The sequence below is a fragment of the Pleurodeles waltl genome, chromosome 11, assembly GCF_031143425.1.
Source record: "Pleurodeles waltl isolate 20211129_DDA chromosome 11, aPleWal1.hap1.20221129, whole genome shotgun sequence".
NCBI classification, from domain to species: domain Eukaryota; kingdom Metazoa; phylum Chordata; class Amphibia; order Caudata; family Salamandridae; genus Pleurodeles; species Pleurodeles waltl.
Window position 1 is genome coordinate 214,791,666 of NC_090450.1, and position 22,277 is coordinate 214,813,942.

Genomic DNA, 22,277 nt, shown 5'->3' on the forward strand with positions numbered 1-22,277 from the left:
CTGTTTCTCTGCAAAATGTTGCTCCTCCATGGCTGTGTGTTGCGTTTTGGTTGCAAAGAATTATGGGTTGTGTATGGGTGTGTTTTATGGTGCAGTGTGTCAGTGTTGGGCGTGTGAATGTGTGTCAGGTATGGGCTATTTGAACTATCCAATGTGGAGCAGAGTTCAAACTGCAGTGGTATGCACCGCCAATGGTTTTCCACCATGAAAGAACCGCTGTCATGATTTGTGGATCGTAATCAGATGGGAGGATTTTTTTCGGGCTGACGGTGCTACTTGTGGAACCGCCTCTTTTCCATCCTCCAGTGTCCTGGTGGTTTCGGAATTTGGCTGTTTTTTGACAGACTTTACAGTGTGCCTCTTTGTACGGCGGTCACATTACCGCCAATATGGTGGTCTTTTTGTGGCCATCACTGCTGCTGTCTTACCGTCAGACTGCAAAACTTAGGGGGTCATTCTGACCCCGGCGGTCATGGACCGCCGGGGCCAGGGTTGGCGGGAGCACCGCCAACAGGCTGGCGGTACCCCGCAGGGCATTCTGACAGCGGTGGTTTGGCCGCGCTCAGAAGTGGAAAACCGGCGGTCTCCCGCCGGTTTTCCGCTGCCCAAAAGAATCCTCCATGGCGGCGCAGCTCACTGCGCCGCCATGGGGATTCTGACACCCCATACCGCCATCCTGTTCCTGGCGGTTCGCCCGCCAGGAACAGGATGGCGGTATGGGGTGTCGTGGGGCCCCTGCAGTGCCCATGCCAATGGCATGGGCACTGCAGGGGCCCCCATAAGAGGGCCCCACAAAGAATTTCAGTATCTGCTCAGCAGACACTGAAATTCGCGACGGGTGCAACTGCACCCGTCGCACCTTCCCACTCCGCCTGCTCCATTCGGAGCCGGCGTCCTCGTGGGAAGGTTGTTTTCCACTGGGCTGGCGGGCGGCCTTTTGGCGGTCGCCCGCCAGCCTAGTGGAAAACCCAGAATCACCGCAGCGGTCTTACGACCGCGGTGCGGTATTCTGGAGGGGGGAACTCTGGCGGGCGGCCTCCGCCGCCCGCCAGAGTTAGAATCACCCCCTTAGTCTACAATGCCATCTTCCACACGTCACCTGTATAAGATGGTATGTCCCAAGGACGTCCAACTTAGTATAGAACTTTGAGTGCCTCACCTGATCTAAAAGGTCGGGTATCAATGATAGAGGGTATTTTTTATTGTTGCTTTGTTCACTGCACAGTAATTTACAAGCCCCTAAAATCGCATTCTTTTTGGGTACAAAGACGAGTGGGAATGAGACAGGTGAGGTGGAGTGGCAAATGAATCCTACTTGTAACAACTCATCCAAGTACTGCCGTAGATATACAATCTATGCTTCAGTTAGTGCATACACCCTTCTACAGGGCAGGGTGGCCCCGGAGATCAAATCAATGTGGCATTTGAAAGAGCGATGTGGCAGCAATTGTGTTGCTTTAACTGGATTGAAAACATCCTGAAAGTCTTAGTGTCAACATCAGGAGAGTGCGCACTCTACGGGCGACGTAATGCAAAAAGCCAATCCTTCTGTAATGTAATAGTTCATGCATTATGTGTTAATTCAGTATGTTAACATTTTGCATTGCAGAGATACATATTGAAACGTCATTAATGCTGTTTGCAATGTATTGGTCATTTTCAAGACTTTTCTGCACGATTACAGAGTGTGGTTAGGGAGTGGTCCCTATTCTAAGCCTTTCTAGAAACCTTTAATGCAGCCTGGCAGGGTTTGGCATGTGGGGGGGGCCTGGGTCTATTTAAGGGAACCAGCCCAGCTCCACATGCTCACTATTCAGAGGTCCCGGTGCAGAGCAGCAGCATTTTCCTGAGCTCCTGTTCCGGAGGCCTACCTAGGATTTCTAGGCCCTGTCTTCATTTCCTTGGTGATCTTCAAGCAGGGCGGTAAGGCAGAAGTGGGGTTAGGCCCTCGACTCCGTTTTCAGAAATACTTGAGTTTTGGGCCTTTTGGTTAACTGTGCGTATGATGGTTTTCTTGCATTTAACTCTTGCAGCTCGGATCGGCAGTGTGCGCGATCGTATTTTGGCATTTAGACCTTGATGGTTGAATCAGCAGCAGACTGCACGATTCGTTCTTGGCATTTAACTCTTACAGTTCAGATTGGCAGTGTGCCCGATCGTGTCTTGGCTTTTAACTCTTGATGGTTGAATCGGCAGCAGAGTGCATGATTCGTTCTTGCCATTTAACTCTTGCAGGTCGGATCGGCAGTGTGCGTTATTGTATCTTGGCATTTAAACCTTGATGGATGAATCGGCAGCAGAGTGCACAATTCATTCTTGGCATTTAACTATTGTATTTCAAATCGGCAGTGTGTGCGATCATGTTTTGACATTTGAACCTTGATGGTCGAATCGGCATCATTGTGCGTGATTCATTCTTGGCAATTAAAACTTGCAACTCAGATCGGCAGAGTGGGCGATCATATTTTGACATTTAAATCCTGATGGTTGAATCAATGGCAGAGTGTGTGAGTCATTCTTAGCATTTAACCCTTGTGTTTCAGATCGGCAGATTGTGCGATCATTTCTAGACATTGAAATCTTGATGCACACTTTGTTATTTAAAGTGTATAATAATTCATAAGCAATTGAATCTTGAACGTCTAGACAGAGTGTGTTCTTGCAGAATCATTCATGAGCTTATCGTAGTTTATTTCTGAAAACCAATGTGTTCATTCATGAGCTTATCACAGTTTATTCCTGAATACCAATGTATTCATTGATTACTGTTATAGTGTGTCCTTGCAGTATCATTCATGAGTTTAACGCAGTTTATTCCTGAAAACTAATGTGTTTACTGATTACTGTTGTTAAGTAGTTTCTATTCAAAGAAAAAACTTGGGTCAGTTCAAGGTTCAGAGCCTAAAATTGTATTCTACAAAACTCTCATTTGAAAGCTTGCATAATCCTTATTTATTTTCCAGGTACTCAGAGCTAACAAGGTCACAATATAAGAAAGCTCTTGATCATCCATGTTATCAGTATATAGATATTATGAACAAAGCCTATGAAAGTCAATGTGAATAATCTGGCTATTGTGTTCTTAACTCTTACTTCCACAGGTCTCCTTCCCCGCTGTTCCCAACCTAAAATCCCATCCCCCACTTGGCCATTCTTTAACTCTGTGCTATAATGGCTAGTAGAGTTTGGAGCTGCCAAGAGGTAGACATATTGGGAACAGGCACAAACCCCGGGGATCCGGACTCCCTGTCAGAATAGTGAGCCCACGATTTTTTAATCCTTCTCGTTTGCACTAGGTTGTCAATACGGCCACATTGGATGAGCTAGTTAAAGTAATTACGCAGCTCCAATTGGATGTAGTAGCATCTAAAGATATAGCAACCAGTCTAGCAGAGAGAGTGAGTCAGTTGCAAGACAGAGTAGAAAAGAAGGAGCAAAGTCCTCTGGGTGCAGGCTGGTTTGGCCCTCCTACTCAAGGTTCAGCAGGAAATCCTCCAACTAACAGTTCTCTCACAGTTCCCTCAGCCCTTCCTTTGGCTCCTCCAGAAATGTTTTCAGGTGACCCTCAGAAGGCACAATCCTTTTTGACTCAAGTAGAATTGCATTTTACCTCTCGGACAAACACCTTCCCTGATGCCCAGTCCAGGGTGGCTTTCCTGGTATCTTATTTGACTGGAGACTCAGCCACTTGGGCAATTCCTCTTGTGCGTAAAGACAGTCCACTGCTTTATAATTGGAGAAACTTTGTCCGGGAATTTGAAAGAGTGTTTGATCGAAGAACTGTCACTTTATCCGCAGACAGAGAACTGCTAGAATTGCGACAAGGCAATAAAGACTTGGGGGGTTATTCTAACTTTGGAGGAGTGTTAATCCGTCCCAAAAGTGACGGTAAAGTGACGGATATACCACCAGCCGTATTACGAGTTCCATAGGATATAATGGACTCGTAATACGGCTGGTGGTAAATCCGTCACTTTTCCGTCACTTTTGGGACGGATTAACACCTCCTCCAAAGTTAGAATAACCCCCTTAGTTTCGTACTTGGCTAGTTTTAATCGTCTGATAGCAGAAACATCTTGGCCTGAAGAAAAACAAGCAGCCCTGTTCTATCAAGGACTCAAAGATGAGTTAAAAGACATTGTTGCTCAGATCGATCCTCAACCCACGGATTGTCAAGATTTGATCAATCTTGTTTTAAGACTAGACCATTGTCTTTCTGAAAGACAAAGAACACGCAAACAAAAAGACTGAGGAACACTCCTGGTGTGTTCATGAACGCAGAGAATCACAAGTTCAGAAAGAGCATAATCATGATCTAATGGAAATTGGAACCATCAGACGGCCCTTGACGAAAGAAGAAAAAGATCTACGTAGAAAGAACGGACAATGCCTGTACTGTGGTAGAAAGGGTCATTTTGTCAAAGAATGTACAGTAAAACCAAAAGGCAAACAAATCTCCACCAAGAAAGTGATAGCTAATCTACAAATGGAGTCAGAAAACTAGAACACCTAAGGTGCAAACAAGGGTTGCTCTTGGGTGTAACTATGGACCCTTCACAGTCAAGACATCTCAAGTTAGACATAGAAGTGCTAGTTAAAAAGAAGAGTTATTTAAAGAAATCCTTAGTCAACTCAGGGGCTACTGGCAACTTTATTGATGCTCAATTGGTTAACACATGGGGGATCCCATGTAAGAAGAAGAAAACACCAGAAATAGTACAAGCCGTAGATGGAAAACTCCTAGATGGAGGTCCAGTGATTCTACAGACCCTCCCCTTATCTGTGATCTGCAAAGGGGGAATCAAGATACCAAACACGTAGAAAAACTTATCTTTGACGTCATTCATGCTCCTCAGTATGGGGTCTTCCTTGGAATGCTGTGGTTAAGTCACCATAACCCTGTGATAGACTGGCGAGAAAGAAAAATCATGTTTTCTTCACTCATATGCAAAGAAAAATATCTCCAGACAGCGAGAGTCACAGTTCCTCACAAAACTCACAGAGCCACAGCTGCTGAAAAAAATTTGACGCTACCCAGGCAGTATTCATCCTTCCAAGACGTATTTGATGAAAAAGAATCAGAAACCTTGCCACCTCACAGACCATATGACTGTCAAATTGATCTGACTCCTGGTGCTATACTCCCTAGTTGTCGTGTGTACGCCCTGTCAGAATACGAAAACCAACACCTAAAAAAATACTTAGACCAATTTCTAGCTAATGGATTAATTCGTCCCTCCAAGTCTCCTGCAGCATCTTGTCTTTTTTTTGTCTCAAAGACTAATGGGGATCTTCGAACCTATATAGACCACAGAGGATTGAATAAAATCACAGTAAAAAACAAATACCCATTACCCTTGATTCATGTCTTATTGGATCAAGTTAAAAAGGCCATAATCTACACCAAGTTAGACCTAAGAGGTGCTTACCACTTAGTCAGAATGAGACAAGACGATGAATGAAACACTAGCTTTAAAACTCGTTATGGTCTATTTGAGTACACTGTCTTGCCCTTTGGACTTTGTAATGCACCAGCAGCGTTCCAATTTTTTTTAACGATGTCCTCAGAGAATTTCTAGATATATTTGCAATAGTCTATATCGATGATATTCTAATCTATTCTGATAACGAAGTCGAACACTTGCAACATGTCAAGAAGATTCTCAAAGCCCTGTGAAAACATCATCTGTGTTGCAAATTAACTAATGTGAATTTCATGTCACCACCGTTTAATTTTTAGGGGTCATTCTTACCCCTAAAGGCATGGTCATGGCAGAAAGAAAAGTACAAGCAGTATCAGATTGGCCAATTCCAAAGACTGTTCGAGATGTTCAATTCTTCCTTTAAATCGAGTGGTCCGCTATCATGATCGAGGCTCACAATTTGCCTCTAACTTCTGGAAGACGTGGTTCAAAACACTCCAAGTTACTTTTACACTATCTACCAGTCATCCTCTTCAAACGGATGGCCAAACTGAGAGAATCAATCAGACATTGAAACAATATCTGCGTGGTTACGCTGAGAAAGCCCTTAATTCTTGGAAATCAATGCTTTGGTTTGCTGAACTGGCCTACAATAACTTGTATCAGACTTCCACTGGTGCAACACCCTTTATTGGTCTATTTGGCTACCATCCTGCTACTTTGCTAATCAGAATTCCACAAGAAAGTTCACTTACACCAGCGGTGTCAGAAACAATACGAAAACTCCATCAAACCCAGAAACAAATCCAACAACACCTAAATAAAGCAAAACAAATGTATAAAAAATATTATGACACAAAACATTGTGAAGGACCACAATATAAGCCAGGAGGCAGAGTGTGGCTTTCCACACGCCATATTGATTTCAAGAAAAAACATATTTTTAATCCCAAATATATAAGTCCTTACACAGTCCTTCTGCAGATCAATCCAGTAACCTATAAGCTGCAGTTACCAAAATCACAACGCATTCATCCAGTATTTCTTACTTCTCTCCCGAAAAGAGCAGTCCAAAAAAAATGCTCACAACCAGCTCCAGTTCTAGTACAAGGAGAGTTGGAATATGAAGTAAAACAGGTTCTAGATTCAAAGTTTAGAGGTCGTAATCTATGATATCTAATATATTGGAAAGGTTGCGGTCCAGAGGACAACTAATGGGTCTCTGCATTTGACATTTAGGCTCCACAACTAGTGCGACGTTTTCATCGTCTAAACCCAGACAAACCAGGCCCTAGAGTGCGCTCAGGAGGGGGGAGTTCTGTCAACATGAGGACAGTGCGCACTCTACGGGCAACGTAATGCAAAAAGCCAATCCTTACGTAATGTAATAATTCATGCATTATGTGTTAATGCAGTATGTTAACCTTTTGCATTGCAGAGGTTCATATTGAAACGTCATTAATGCTGTTTGTAATGTATTGCTCATTTTCAAGATTTTGCTGCAGGATTACATGGTGTGGTTAGGGTGTGGTCCCTATTTTAAGCCTTTCTAGAAACCTTTCCTGCAGCCTGGCTGGGTGTGGCACGTGGGCGGGGCCTGGGTCTATTTAAGGGAACCAGCCCAGCTCCACGTGCTCACTATTCAGAGGTCCCGGTGCAGAGCAGCAGCATTTTCCTGAGCTCCTGTTCGGGAGGCCTACCTAGGATTTCCACTCCCTGTCTTCATTTTCTTGGTGATCTTCAAGCAGGGTGGTAAGGCGGAGGTCAGGTTAGGCCACCGGCCCCGTTTAAAAAAATACTTGAGTTTTGGGCCTTTTGGTTAAGTCGCGTGGCATTTGGTTTTCTTGGCATTTAACTCTTGCAGCTCGGATCGGCAGTGTGCGCAACGTATTTTGGCATTTAAACCTTGATGGTTGAATCTGCAGCAGAGTGCATGATTCATTCTTGGCATTTAACTCTTACAGTTCAGATCGGCAGTGTGCGTGATCGTATCTTGGCATTTAAACCTTGATGGTTGAATCGGCAGCAGAGTGCATGATTCATTCTTGCCATTTAAGTCTTGCAGTTCAGATCAGCAGTGTGCGCGATCGTATCTTGGGATTTAAACCTTGATGGATGAATCGGCAGCAGAGTGCACAATTCATTCTTGGCATTTAACTCTTACAGTTCGGATCGGCAGTGTGCGTCATCATATCTTGGCATTTAAACCTTAATGGTTGAATTGGCAGCAGAGTGCATGACTCATTCTTGCCATTTAAGTCTTGCAGTTTGGATTGGCAGTTTGCGCAATTGTATCTTGGCATTTAAACCTGGATGGTTGAATCGGCAGCAGTGTGCACGATTCATTCTTGGCATTTAACTCCTGTAGTCCGGATCGGTAGTGTGCGCGATCATTTCCTGGCATTTAAAACTTGATGGTTGAATCAGCAGCAGTGTGTGCAATTCATTCTTGGCATTTAACTCTTGTAGTTCAGATCGGCAGTGTGCGTGATCGTATCCTGGCATTTAAACCTTGATGGTTGATTTGGCAGCAGTGTGCGTGATTCATTCTTGGCATTTAACTATTGTAGTTCAGATCGGCAGTGTGTGCAATCATGTTTTGACATTTGAACCTTGATGGTCGAATCGGCATCAGTGTGCGTGATTCATTCTTGGCAATTAAAACTTGCAACTCAGATCGGCAGAGTGTGCGATCATATTTTGACATTTAAATCCTGATGGTTGAATCATTGGCAGAGTGCGTGAATCATTCTTGGCATTTAACCCTTGTGTTTCAGGTCGGCAGATTGTGCGATCATTTCTAGACATTGAAATCTTGATGCACAGTTTGATATTTAATGTATATAATAATTCATAAGCAATAGAATCTTGAACGTCTAGACAGAGTGTGTTCTTGCAGTATCATTCATGAGCTTATCACAGTTTATTTCTGAAAACCAATGTGTTCATTCATGAGCTTATCACAGTTTATTCCTGAAAACCAATGTATTCATTGATTACTGTTATAGTGTGTCCTTGCAGTATCATTCATGAGTCGAACGCAGTTTATTCCTGAAAACTAATGTGTTTATTGATTGCTGTTGTTAAGTAGTTTCTATTCAAAGAAATAACTTGGGTCAGTCCAAGGTTCAGAGGCTAAAATTGTATTCTACAAAACTCTCATTTGAAAGCTTGCATAATCCTTATTTATTTTCCAGGTACTCAGAGCTAATAAGGTCATGATATAGGAAAGCTCTTGATCATCCATGTTATCAGTATATAGATATTAGGAACAAAGCTTCTGAAAGTCAATGTGAATAATCTGGCTATTGTGTTCTTAACTTTTACTTCCACAGGTCTCCTTCCCCGCTGTTCCCAACCTAAAATCCCATCCCCCACTTGGCCATTCTTTAACTCTGTGCTATAATGGCTAGTAGAGTTTGGAGCTTCCAAGAGGTAGACATATTGGGAACAGGCACACACCCCGGGGATCCGGACTCCCTGTCAGAATAGTGAGCCCACAATTTTTTAATCCTTCTCGTTTGCACTAGGTTGTCAATATGGCCACATTGGATGAGCTAGTTAAAGTAATTACGCAGCTCCAATTGGATGTAGTAGCATCTAAAGATATAGCAACCAGTCTAGCAGAGAGAGTGAGTCAGTTGCAAGACAGAGTAGAAAAGAAGGAGCAAGGTCCTCTGGGTGCAGGCTGGTTTGGTCCTCCTACTCAAGGTTCAGGAGGAAATCCTCCAACTAACAGTTCTCTCACAGTTCCCTCAGCTATTCCTGACTCCCTGTCAGAATAGTGAGCCCACGATTTTTTAATCCTTCTCGTTTGCACTAGGTTGTCAATATGGCCACATTGGATGAGCTAGTTAAAGTAATTACGCAGCTCCAATTGGATGTAGTAGCATCTAAAGATATAGCAACCAGTCTAGCAGAGAGAGTGAGTCAGTTGCAAGACAGAGTAGAAAAGAAGGAGCAAGGTCCTCTGGGTGCAGGCTGGTTTGGTCCTCCTACTCAAGGTTCAGGAGGAAATCCTCCAACTAACAGTTCTCTCACAGTTCCCTCAGCTATTCCTTTGGCTCTTCCAGAAATGATTTCAGGTGACCTTCAGAAAGCACAATCCTTTTTGACTCAAGTAGAATTGCATTTGACCTCTCGACCAAACACCTTCCCTGATGCCCAATCCAGGGTGGCCTTCCTGCTAGCTTATTTGACTGGAGACTTAACCACTTGCGCAATTCCTCTTGTGCGTAAAGACAGTCCACTGCTTTTAATTGGAGAAACTTTGTCCGGGAATTTGAAAGAGTGTTTGATCGAAGAACTGTCACTTTATCCGCAGACAGAGAACTGCTAGAATTGTGACAAGGCAATAAAGACTTATTTTCGTACTTGGCTAGTTTTAATCGTCTGATAGCAGAAACATCTTGGCCTGAAGAAAAACAAGCAGCCCTGTTCTATCAAGGACTCAAAGATGAGTTAAAAGACGTTGTTGCTCAGATCGATCCTCAACCCACGGATTGTCAATATTTGATAAATCTTGTTTTAAGACTAGACCATTGTCTTTCTGAAAGACAAAGAACACGCAAACAAAAAGTCTGAGAAACACTCCTGGTGTGTTCATGAACGCAGAGAATCACAAGTTCAGAAAGAGCACAAGCATGATCTAATGGAAATTGGAACCATCAGGCGGCCCTTGACGAAAGAAGAAAAAGATCTACGTAGAAAGAACGGACAATGACTATACTGTGGTAGAAAGGGTCACTTCGTCAAATAATGTACAGTAAAACCAAAAGGCAAACAAATCTCCACCATGAAAGTGATAGCTAATGTGCAAATGGAGTCGGAAAACTAGAACCCCCAAGGTGCAAACAACCGTTGCTCTTGGGTGTAACTATGGACCCTTCACAGTCAAGACATCTCAAGTGAGACCTAGAAGTGCTAGTTAAAAAGAAGAGTTATCTAAAGAAAGCCTTAGTCGACTCAGGGGCTACTGGCAACTTTATCGATGCACAATTGGTTCAAACATGGGGGATCCCATGTAAGAAGAAGAAAACACCAGAAATAGTACAAGTCGTAGATGGAAAACTCCTAGATGGAGGTCCAGTGATTCTACAGACCCTCCCCTTATCTGTGATCTGCAAAGGGGGAATCAAAATACCAAACACGTAGAAAAACTTATCTTTGACGTCATTCATGCTCCTCAGTATGGGGTCTTCCTTGGAATGCCGTGGTTAAGTCAAAATAACCCTGTGATAGACTGGCGAGAAAGAAAAATCATGTTTTCTTCACTCATATGCAAAGAAAAATATCTCCAGACAGCGAGAGTCACAGTTCCTCACAGTTCCTCACAAAACTCACATAGCCACAGCTGCTGAAAAAAATGTGATGCTACCCAGGCAGTATTCATCCTTCCAAGACGTATTTGATGAAAAAGAAGCAGAAACCTTGCCACCTCACAGACCATATGACTGTCAAATTGATCTGACTCCTGGTGCTATACTCCCTAGTTGTTGTGTGTAAGCCCTGTCAGAATACAAAAACCAACATCTAAAAATATACTTAGACCAATTTCTAGCTAATGGATTAATTCGTCCCTCCAAGTCTCCTGCAGCATCTTGTCTTTTTTTTGTCTCATAGACTAATGGGGATCTTCGAACCTAAATAGACTACAGAGGATTGAAGAAAATCACAGTAAAAAACAAATACCCATTACGCTTGATTCCTGTCTTGTTTGATCATGTTAAAAAGGCCAAAATCTACACCAGGTTAGCCCTAAGAGGTGCTTACCACTTAGTCAGAATGAGAGAAGACGATGAATGAAACACTAGCTTTAAAACTCGATATGGTCTATTTGAGTACACTGTCTTACCCTTTGGACTTTGTAATGCACCAGCAGCGTTCCAATTTTTTTTTAACGATGTCCTCAGAGAATTTCTAGATATATTTGCAATAGTCTAAATTGATGATATTCTAATCTTTTCTGATAACGAATTTGAAGACTTGCAACATGTCAAGAAGATTCTCAAAGCCCTGCGAAAACATCATCTATATTGCAAATTAACTAATGTGAATTTCATGTTACCACCGTTTAATTTTTAGGGGTCATTCTTACCCCTAAAGGCATGGTCATGGCAGAAAGAAAAGTACAAGCAGTATCTGATTGGCCAATTCCAAAGACTGTTTGAGATGTTCAATGCTTCCTTTAAATCGAGTGGTCCGCTATCATGATCGAGGCTCACAATTTGCCTCTAACTTCTGGAAGACGTGGTGCAAAACACTCCAAGTTACTTCTACACTATCTACCAGTCATCCTCTTCAAACGGATGGCCAAACTGAGAGAATCAATCAGACAATGAAACAATATCTGCGTGCTTACGCTGAGAAAGCCCTTGATTCTTGGAAATCAATGCTTTGGTTTGCTGAACTGGCCTACAATAACTTGTATCAGACTTCCACTGGTGCAACACCCTTTTTTGGTCTATTTGGCTACCATCCTGCTACTTTGCTAATCAGAATTCCACAAGAAACTTCACTTACACCAGCGGTGTCAGAAACAATACGGAAACTCCATCAAACCCAGAAACAAATCCAACAACACCTAAATAAAGCAAAACAAATGTATAAAAAATATTATGACAAAAAACATTGTGAAGGACCACAATATAAGCCAGGAGGCAGAGTATGGCTTTCCACACGCCATATTGATTTCAAGAAAAAACATATTTTTAATCCCAAATATATAGGTCCTTACACAGTCCTTCTGCAGATCAATCCAGTAACCTATAAGCTGCAGTTACCAAAATCACTACGTATTCATCCAGTATTTCTTACTTCGTTCCCGAAAAGAGCAGTAAAAAAAAAGGCTCACAACCAGTTCCAGTTCTAGTACAAGGAGAGTTGTAATATGAAGTAAAACAGGTTCTAGATTCAAAATTTAGAGGTCGTAATCTCTGATATCTAATATCTTGGAAAGGTTACGGTCCAGAGGACAACTAATGGGTCTCCGCATCTGACATTTATGCTTTACAACTAGTGCGACGTTTTAATCGACCAAAATCCAGACAAACCAGGCCATAGAGTACGCTCGGGAGGGGGGAGTACTGTCAACATCAGGACAGTTCGCGCTCTACGGGCAACGTAATGCAAAAAGCCAATCCTTACGTAATGTAATAATTCATGCATTATGTGTTAATGCAGTATGTTAACCTTTTGCATTGCAGAGGTTCATATTGAAACGTCATTAATGCTGTTTGTAATGTATTGCTCATTTTCAAGATTTTGCTGCAGGATTACATGGTGTGGTTAGGGTGTGGTCCCTATTTTAAGCCTTTCTAGAAACCTTTCCTGCGGCCTGGCTGGGTGTGGCACGTGGGCGGGGCCTGGGTCTATTTAAGGGAACCAGCCCAGCTCCACGTGCTCACTATTCAGAGGTCCCGGTGCAGAGCAGCAGCATTTTCCTGAGCTCCTGTTCCCGAGGCCTACCTAGGATTTCCACGCCCTGTCTTAATTTCCTTGGATGATCTTCAAGCAGGTCGGTAAAGCGGAGGTCAGGTTAGGCCACCGGCCCCGTTTAAAAAAATACTCAAGTTTAGGGCCTTTTGGTTAAGTCACGTGTTCAATGGTTTTCTTGGCATTTAACTCTTGCAGCTCGGATCGGCAGTATGCGCAATCGTATTTTGGCATTTAAACCTTGATGGTTGAATCGGCAGCAGAATGCACGATTCATTCTTGGCATTTAACTCTTCCAGTCCAGATCGGCAGTGTGCGTGATCGTATCTTGGCATTTAATCCTTGATGGTTGAATCGGCAGCAGAGTGCATGATTCATTCTTGGCATTTAACTCTTGTAGTTCGGATCGGCAGTGTGCGCGATCGTATCTTGGCATTTAAACCTTGATGGATGAATCGGCAGCAGAGTGCACAATTCATTCTTGGCATTTAACTCTTACAATTCGGATCGGCAGTGTGCGCGATGGTATCTTGGCATTTAAACCTGGATGGTTGAATCAGCAGCAGTGTGTGCAATTAATCCTTGGCATTTAACTCTTGTAGTTCAGATCGGCAGTGTGCGTGATCATATCCTGGCATTTAAACCTTGATGGTTGATTCAGCAGCAGTGTGCGTGATTCATTCTTGGCATTTAACTATTGTAGTTCAGACCGGCAGTGTGTGCGATCATGTTTTGACATTTGAACCTTGATGGTCGAATCGGCATCAGTGTGCGTGATTCATTCTTGGCAATTAAAACTTGCAACTCAGATTGGCAGAGTGTGCGATCATATTTTGACATTTAAATCCTGATGGTTGAATCATTGGCAGAGTGCGTGAGTCATTCTTGGCATTTAACCCTTGTGTTTCAGGTCGGCAGATTGTGCGATCATTTCTAGACATTGAACTCTTGATGCACAGTTTGATATTTAAAGTGTATAATAATTAATAAGCAATTGAATCTTGAACGTCTAGACAGAGTGTGTTCTTGCAGTATAATTCATGAGCTTATCACAGTTTATTTCTGAAAACCAATGTGTTCATTCATGAGCTTATCACAGTTTATTCCTGAAAACCAATGTATTCATTGATTACTGTTATAGTGTGTCCTTGCAGTATCATTCATGAGTCTAACACAGTTTATTCCTGAAAACTAATGTGTTTATTGATTACTGTTGTTAAGTAGTTTCTATTCAAAGAAATAACTTGGGTCAGTTCAAGGTTCAGAGCCTAAAATTGTATTCTACAAAACTCTCATTTGAAAGCTTGCATAATCCTTATTTATTTTCCAGGTACTCAGAGCTAATAAGGTCATGATATAGGAAAGCTCTTGATCATCCATGTTATCAGTATATAGATATTATGAACAAAGCTTATGAAAGTCAATGTGAATAATCTGGCAATTGTGTTCTTAACTTTTGCTTCCACAGGTCTCCTTCCCCGCTGTTCCCAACCTAAAATCCCATCCCCTACTTGGCCATTCTTTAACTCTGTGCTATAATGGCTAGTAGAGTTTGGAGCTTCCAAGAGGTGAACATATTGGGAACAGGCACAAACCCCGGGGATCCGGACTCCCTGTCAGAATAGTGAGCCCACAATTTTTTAATCCTTCTCGTTTGCACTAGGTTGTCAATATGGCCACATTGGATGAGCTAGTTAAAGTAATTACGCAGCTCCAATTGGATGTAGTAGCATCTAAAGATATAGCAACCAGTCTAGCAGAGAGAGTGAGTCAGTTGCAAGACAGAGTAGAAAAGAAGGATCAAGGTCCTCTGGGTGCAGGCTGGTTTGGTCCTCCTGCTCAAGGTTCAGGAGGAAATCCTCCAACTAACAGCTCTCTCACAGTTCCCTCAGCTATTCCTTTGGCTCCTCCAGAAATGTTTTCAGGTGACCCTCAGAAAGCACAATCCTTTTTGACTCAAGTAGAATTGCATTTTACCTCTCGACCAAACACCTTCCCTAATGCCCAATCCAGGGTGGCCTTCCTGCTAACTTATTTGACTGGAGACTCAGCCACTTGGGCAATTCCTCTTGTGCGTAAAGACAGCCCACTGCTTTATAATTGGAGAAACTTTGTCCGGGAATTTGAAAGAGTGTTTGATCGAAGAACTGTCACTTTATGCGCAGACAGAGAACTTCTAGAATTGTGACAAGGCAATAAAGACTTAGTTTCGTACTTGGCTAGTTTTAATCGTCTGATAGCAGAAACATCTTGGCCTGAAGAAAAACAAGCAGCCCTGTTCTATCAAGGACTCAAAGATGAGTTAAAGGACATTGTTGCTCAGATCTATCCTCAACCCACGGATTGTCAAGATTTGATAAATCTTGTTTTAAGACTAGACCATTGTCTTTCTGAAAGACAAAGAACACGCAAAGAAAAAGACTGAGAAACACTCCTGGTGTGTTCATGAACGCAGAGAATCACAAGTTCGGAAAGAGCACAATCATGATCTAATGGAAATTGGAACCATCAGGCGGCCCTTGACGAAAGAAGAAAAAGATCTACGTAGAAAGAACGGACAATGCCTATACTGTGGTAGAAAGGGTCACTTCGTCAAAGAATGTACAGTAAAACCAAAAGGCAAACAAATCTCCACCAAGAAAGTGATAGCTAATGTGCAAATGGAGTCGGAAAACTAGAACCCCCAAGGTGCAAACAAGGGTTGCTCTTGGGTGTAACTATGGACCCTTCACAGTCAAGACATCTCAAGTGAGACCTAGAAGTGCTAGTTAAAAAGAAGAGTTATCTAAAGAAAGCCTTAGTCGACTCAGGGGCTACTGGCAACTTTATCGATGCACAATTGGTTCAAACATGGGGGATCCCATGTAAGAAGAAGAAAACACCAGAAATAGTACAAACCGTGGATGGAAAACTCCTAGATGGAGGTCCAGTGATTCTACAGACCCTCCCCTTATCTGTGATCTGCAAAGGGGGAATCACGATACCAAACACGTAGAAAAACGTATCTTTGACGTCATTCATGCTCCTCAGTATGGGGTCTTCCTTGGAATGCTGTGGTTAAGTCACCATAACCCTGTGATAGACTGGCGAGAAAGAAAAATCATGTTTTCTTCACTCATATGCAAAGAAAAATATCTCCAGACAGCGAGAGTCACAGTCCCTCACAAAACTCACATAGCCACAGCTGCTGAAAAAAATGTGATGCTACCCAGGCAGTATTTATCCTTCCAAGACGTATTTGATTAAAAAGAAGCAGAAACCTTGCCACCTCACAGACCATATGACTGTCAAATTGATCTGACTCCTGGTGCTATACTCCCTAGTTGTCGTGTGTACGCCCTGTCAGAATACGAAAACCAACACCTAAAAATATACTTAGACCAATTTCGAGCTAATGGATTAATTCGTCCCTCCATGTCTCTTGCAGCATCTTGTCTTTCTTTTGCCTGAAAGACTAATGGGGATCTTTGAACCTATATAGACTACTGAGGATTGAATAAAATCACAGTAAAAAACAAATACCCATTACCCTTGATTCCTGTCTTATTGGATCAAGTTAAAAAGGCCAAAATCTACACCAAGTTAGACCTAAGAGGTGCTTACCACTTAGTCAGAATGAGAGAAGACGATGAATAAAACACTAGCTTCATAACTCGATATGGTCTATTCAAATACACTGTCTTGCCCTTTGGACTTTGTAATGCACCAGCAGCATTCCAATTTTTTTTGAACGATGTCCTCAGAGAATTTCTAGATATATTTGCCATAGTCTATATCGATGATATTCGAATCTATTCTGATAACGAAGTCGAACACTTGCAACATGTCACGAAGATTCTCAAAGCCCTGCGAAAACATCATCTATATTGCAAATTAACTAATGTGAATTTCATGTTACCACCGTTTAATTTTTAGGGGTCATTTTTACCCCTAAAGGCATGGTCATGGCAGAAAGAAAAGTACAAGGAGTATTTGATTGGCCAATTCCAAAGACTGTTTGAGATGTTCAATGCTTCCTTTAAATCGAGTGGTCCGCTATCATGATCGAGGCTCACAATTTGCCTCTAACTTCTGGAAGACTTGGTGCAAAACACTCCAAGTTACTTCTACAATATCTACCAGTCATCCTCCTCAAACGGATAGCCAAACTGAGAGAATCAATCAGACATTGAAACAATATCTGCGTGCTTACGCTGAGAAAGCCCTTAATTCTTGGAAATCAATGCTTTGGTTTGCTTAACTGGCCTACAATAGCTTGTATCAGACTTCCACTGGTGCAACACCGTTTTTTGGTCTATTTGGCTACCATCCTGCTACTTTGCTAATCAGAATTCCACAAGAAACTTCACTTACACCAGCGGTGTCAGAAACAATACGAGAACTCCATCAGACCCAGACACAAATCCAACAACACCTAATTAAAGCAAAACAAATGTATAAAAAATATTATGACAAAAAACATTGTGAAGGACCACAATATAAGCCAGGAGGCAGAGTGTGGCTTTCCACACGCCATATTGATTTTAAAAAAAAACATATTTTTAATCCCAAATATATAGGTCCTTACACAGTCCTTCTGCAGATCAATCCAGTAACCTATAAGTGGCAGTTACCAAAATCACTACGTATTCATCCAGTATTTCTTACTTCGCTCCCAAAAAGAGCAGTCCAAAAAAAATGCTCACAACCAGCTCCAGTTCTAGTACAAGGAGAATTGGAATATGAAGTAAAACAGGTTCTAGATTCAAAATTTAGAGGTCGTAATCTCTGATTTTTAACATCTTGGAAAGGTTACGGTCCAGAGGACAACTCATGGGTCCCTGCATCTGACATTTATGCTCCACAACTAGTGCGACGTTTTCTTCGCCTAAATCCAGACAAACCAGGCCCTAGAGTGCGCTCGAGAGGGGGGAGTACTGTCAACATCAGGACAGTGCGCGCTCTATGGGCAACGTAATGCAAAAAGCCAATCCTTACGTAATGTAATAATTCATGCATTATTTGTTAATGCTGTATGTTAACCTTTTTGCATTGCAGAGGTTCATATTGAAACGTCATTAATGCTGTTTGTAATGTATTGCTCATTTTCAAGATTTTGCTGCAGGATTACATGGTGTGGTTAGGGTGTGGTCCCTATTTTAAGCCTTTCTAGAAACCTTTCCTGCAGCCTGGCTGGGTGTTGCACATGGGCGGGGCCTGGGTCTATTTAAGGCAACCAGCCCAGCTCCACGTGCTCACTATTCAGAGGTCCCGGTGCAGAGCAGCAGCATTTTCCTGAGCTCCTGTTCCGGAGGCCTACCTAGGATTTCCACGCCCTGTCTTCATTTCCTTGGTGATCTTCAAGCAGGGTGGTAAGGCGGAGGTCGGGTTAGGCCACCGGCTCCGTTTTAAAAAATACTCAAGTTTTGGGCCTTTTGGTTAAGTCGCATGTGCAATGGTTTTTTTGGTATTTAACTCTTGCAGCTCTGATCGGCAGTGTGCGCGATTGTATCTTGGCATTTAAACCTTGATGGTTGAATCGGCAGCAGAGTGCATGATTCGTTCTTGCCATTTAACTCTTGCAGTTCGGATCGGCAGTGTGCGCAATCATATCCTGGCATTTAAAACTTGATGGTTGAATCGGTAGCAGTGTGTGCAATTCATTCTTGGCATTTAACTCTTGTAGTTCAGATCGGCAGTGTGCGTGATCATATCCTGGCATTGAAACCTTGATGATTGATTCGGCAGCAGTGTCACAGTTCCTCACAAAACTCACATAGCCACAGCTGCTGAAAAAAATGTGATGCTACCGAGGCAGTATTCATCCTTCCAAGACGTATTTGATGAAAAAGAAGTAGAAACCTTGCCACCTCACAGACCATATGACTGTCAAATTGATCTGACTCCTGGTGCTATACTCCCTAGTTGTCGTGTGTACGCCCTGTCAGAACATGAAAACCAACACCTAAGAAAATACTTAGACCAATTTCTAGCTAATGGATTAATTCGTCCCTCCAAGTCTCCTGCAGCATCTCGTTTTTTTTTTTGTCCCCAAGACTAATGGGCATCTTCAAACCTGTATAGACTACAGAAGATTAAATAAAATCACTGTAAAAAACAAATACCCATTATCCTTGATTCCTGTCTTATTGGATCAAGTTAAAAAGGCCAAAATCTACAACAAGTTAGACCTAAGAGGTGCTTACCTCTTAGTCAGAATGAGAGAAGACGATGAATGAAACACTAGCTTTAAAACTCGATATGGTCTATTCAAATACACTGTCTTGCCCTTTGGACTTTGTAATGCACCAGCAGTGTTCCAATTTTTTTTTAACGATGTTGCTCGGAGAATTTCTAGATATATTTGCAATAGTCTATATCGATGATATTCTAATCTATTCTGATAACGAAGTCGAACACGTGCAACATTTCAAGAAGATTCTCACAGCCCTGCGAAAACATCATCTATATTGTAAATTAACTAATGTGAATTTCATGTTATCACCATCATTCTTACCCCTAAAGGCATGGTCATGGCAGAAAGAAAAGTACAAGCAGTATCTGATTGGCCAATTCCAAAGACTGTTCGAGATGTTCAATGCTTCCTAGGCTTTGCAAACTTTTATTGCAGGTTCATAGATCATTTCTCATAGACAGTGGCACCAATCACCAAGCTATAACGAAAGAAAAAAACATTTGTATGGTCTCCAGAAGCTGAGAAGGCTTTTTCCACCTTAAAGGAAACTTTCTCCACTGCCCCAGTCTTGACTCACCCAGATACTGAACGTCCGTTCGTACTGGAAGCAGATGCTTCAGATGTGGCAGTTGATGCAGTGTTATCACAAAGCAGTAAAGATACTGGTCAGCTACACCCTGTAGCCTACATGTCTCGAAAACTAAACAAAGCAGAAATAAACTATGTCATCGCTGAGAAAGAGCTTCTAGCAATCTGATACTATTTGCTAGTTGCCAAGTACACTATCACCGTGTACACAGATAATCGTAATCTTCAGTTCAAGAGCTCAGCTAGACTGCCAAGAGGTGGACATATTGGGAACAGGCGCAAACCCTGAGGATCCGGACTCCCTGACACTTGGTATATATCAGGTAAAGTGGAAAGCTTATATTTCTCAGAAGTTGTTGCGCATGTAAAGGGGCTAGCCACTCAGTTGTAGCTTCCTGATGACAGGAGTTTCTGCAATACGTGGAATCCAAAGTTACTGTGCATATTTGGGGATTATACTGTATGAGCCAGGGTATCCCAAAGATATCTCCAAAAGTAGGGATGTCAATGAGATCAAAGGTAAGTATTTCTGTGTGCCCATTTCCACAGAGGAGGATAAGAGAAGATGTCTGATGGGTAATTTATCCTGATGTTAATTCAGAGATATCCACTGTACGAACAGGTTCTGGGAATTCCTAATTTGCTGGCTAACGTTAGATCAAAGCAATTATCTGTTGCCCCGGAATCGATCAACATAGGGAGGACCTTTCTTTGTTGTGAACCTAGAATGAGTTTAACTTGAATGGTAAGGTGACTAGTACCCTAGCTATGGTATTTGCAAGATATTGGGAGATCTGAGGTACTTCTTCTCTCGATGAGGCGATCTTCGCTCCTGTCAAGAGAATTAGTTTTCCTGTTGACCTGGAAGATGTACACTAGCAGCTGCCTTGTTAGATTTTTTAAGATGTGCTGAACATTCATGGGCAAAATGCCCATCTTTACCACAGTAGAGGCACAACTACAACTATAATTTACGCCAAGGCTCCTTTTCTTCAGTTGGCAACGGGAATCAAATGCTACCTATCTGCATGGGTTCTGTGTCTGAGCTCTTAGTGTCAGTGTCTTTATTATCTGTTTTAACCACTCTTACGTTCGTGTCGGTACGAGGACTGTCACCCTTGTGCTCCGCTAATCTATGGTCTAACTTTCCTACCAAGTCTACAAACTCTGAATACTCATCAGGAAGGTCTACTAAATGGGAAAGAGCATCTTTTAATCATCCCTCACACTCTGATAAAAAAGGGAAGTTCACTTCTCCTCCAGCCAACTAGTTTCAGACAAGAGACAGTTGAAGTTTGTCATGTGTGTCAGTAAGTCTTTTGTACCATGTCGCAAGTTTAACAGTTTGTTGTCACTTGCTTGTACAAATGCATGTTTAGCAAATAGACTGGTTATGGCTGTCACAGAGGCAGGCCAGTTGTTCAAAATAGAGTCATTGTTATCAATCAGTAGCATTGACCAATTGCCTGCTACTCCCCCAGATAAGAAATGACGAAAGCCACTTTTGTTGCATCTGTGGGGAAGGCCTGTGATTTACATAAAAAGTGTAGCTGGCATTGATTAATGAATGTTGGGTATTTGGCACCATCCCCAAAGAAACATTCTGAATTAGCTATCTGGGCTGAGGTGGGTACTGTTAGTGCTACCTGCACAGGTGTTATGTTCTCTTGACTAGATTGTTAATGTATGGTAGGTTTAGTGTAAGTGTCAAAATGTCAGATATGTTTCCCCACCGAGTTTTCCTATGAGTTGCTCCTTGGTTTGTAACGTACTAACTCATTGCTCAACTTGAAATTCTCTTCTCTGAGCTTCAGCACTTTTAATTGCAGGTTCTGCTATAATCTCTCTATGTCCCCTGCTGTGGGTTTTCTGCCACTAATGCCTGGGCCAGATCCAATGTGTCCATGTGGTCTTCCATATGACCCAAAGGGAAATTAAGGTTTTGTCCCTTGACCTTCTGTCATGAACCACTCATCTAAATTTCACAGGTTGTTCCGATGGGGTGAGTATGGTCCTAACTCTCTCTAGGGCCTGCCCGCGATTGTAGTGATTCTGTTAGCTAAGCGCTGAACAAGGTGAGGCCCCAAAGGGAAGGGGGATTTGGAGGAGAAAGAAAGAAAAAACAAAGCACTCGGTTCTCAGCACTCCTTCTTATCGAGGCAGGGGCAGGTGGACAGGATGTGTTGTAACGGGCATCTGGCCCCCTTGGTTAGCAGAACTTCAGCATGGGAACAGGTCTCTTAAAAAGAAGCACAATTAGTTTACTTACGTGTTGGGTCTTCTGAACACAGCTTTGATTTTATGGCACAAAACTTAACATGTTAACAGACATACAGGTGAGAGTACCTAAAATCTCAACAGGGGCTTTCATCGCATTTAATTACTTTTTGTGCCATACAGCACATAAACGAACAAAGTTCTCAACGACTATGGGGCATATTTAAGAAACATTGCGCCTCTTAGTGCCCCCCCTACTGCCACCATGTATGCACCGTATTTGAAATACAGCGCACCATGGCGCAGGGTAGGGGGCCATAGTGTCATTTTTTTACATTATAGATGTACTCTGCAGGAGTATCGCCAAAATGTTGGCGCTACTCCTGCTGAGTACATAGGGGCTCATGGTAATCAATGGCGTGCCCTCTTTTAATGCCTGA